The sequence below is a fragment of the Carlito syrichta genome, unplaced genomic scaffold (genome assembly GCF_000164805.1).
Source record: "Carlito syrichta isolate Samal-C Ts95f unplaced genomic scaffold, Tarsius_syrichta-2.0.1 Scaffold307339, whole genome shotgun sequence".
In the NCBI taxonomy this organism is placed as follows: Eukaryota; Metazoa; Chordata; class Mammalia; order Primates; family Tarsiidae; genus Carlito; species Carlito syrichta.
In genome coordinates this window covers 510,067-511,279 of record NW_007251435.1, presented here as the reverse complement: position 1 = coordinate 511,279, position 1,213 = coordinate 510,067, and the positions used below count along the sequence as shown (strand labels likewise).

At 44.6% G+C, this 1,213-nt stretch overlaps 1 protein-coding gene across 1 annotated transcript in view; it reads right to left on the bottom strand.

Moving 5' to 3' along the window:
- MYO7A (myosin VIIA) overlaps window positions 1-1,213 on the bottom strand; it is an 88,378-nt gene that overhangs the window by 68,805 nt on the left and 18,360 nt on the right. The gene's annotated exons all lie outside the window — the stretch shown is intronic.

Genomic DNA, 1,213 nt, shown 5'->3' with positions numbered 1-1,213 from the left:
GTAGTTCCAGCTACTTGGAAGGCTGAGGCGGAAGGATCGCCGGAGCCCAGCAGGTCAAGGCTACGGTGGCTGGGAACGGCCACTGCACTCCAGTCTGGGTGACAGAGAGAGACTCCAACTCAAAAAATAAATAAATAATAAATAAATAAATAGAAATGTCATGTTATCTTGTAAGAGATTTATGATGGTTGTTATTTATTTCTGAGTCGAAGTCTCATTCCATCACCCAGGCTGGAGTACAGTAGCACACTCATGGCCACCACAGCCTCAACCTGCTGAGCTCAGGCAATCCTTCCACCTCAGCCTTCCAAGTAGTTTCCAAGACGGAACCAAGATGTGTGCCACCACACCCAGTAATCTTTTGATTTATTGTAGAGACAAGGTCTCACCATGTTGCCCAGGTTGGTCTCGAACCTCTGGGCTCAGGCAATCCTCTTGCCTCCACCTTCCAAAGTACTGGGATTGCAGGCATGAGCCACTGCCTGCACCTGGCTATTATGATTTTTTGGTTTTTGTTTTTGTTGGCTGAACGGATTTTTTTTTTTTTATTATTTTAAAGATGTGGGGTACAACTCAGGACTAGATATACAAATGTTCATTACGCAGGTACCCTTGTTGGCAAGGTGTGCCCCACCTCCCCTGGCAGATTCCCACTACTTGCCAATCCCTTTCTTATAGTTTTAGAATAATTTCTCAAGGTCCACTTATGAGTGAGAGCATGTGGTACTCAATTCTTTGTTTATGGTTATTTTAAAATTAATAAATATTTCTAAATTCCTCAGCTTTACTTTCTAACATGGCAAATATCAATACAGTATGTGAAACTCATTAAACAAAAGCCTTTTGGAGTCCTCAATAATTTTTAAGTGCATAAAAGTATCCTGTGACTAGAAGTGTGAGAACCTCTAGATTAGTCATAGGTGCTTCCTCTTCTGAGGGTCTCTAAGCCCAGCCCCTTGGTGCCAGCTCTTTCCTGACTGCTTAAGACGTCTTCATTTGTGGAGGACAATGGTGTGTGGGCGTGTGTTTCTAATATCAAGGTCTTGAGGGGTGGAGGAGCATGTTCTCTCCTTTAACCCTTTCCTGAGGATGCAGACTCCTTATCCATCCCGCTCTTGGCCCTGAGGACCCGATGACAGGCCCGATCCCAAAGCAAACACCAGTGTGTGTGTGTGTGTGTGTGTGTGTGTGTGTGTGTGTGTGTGTGTGTGTG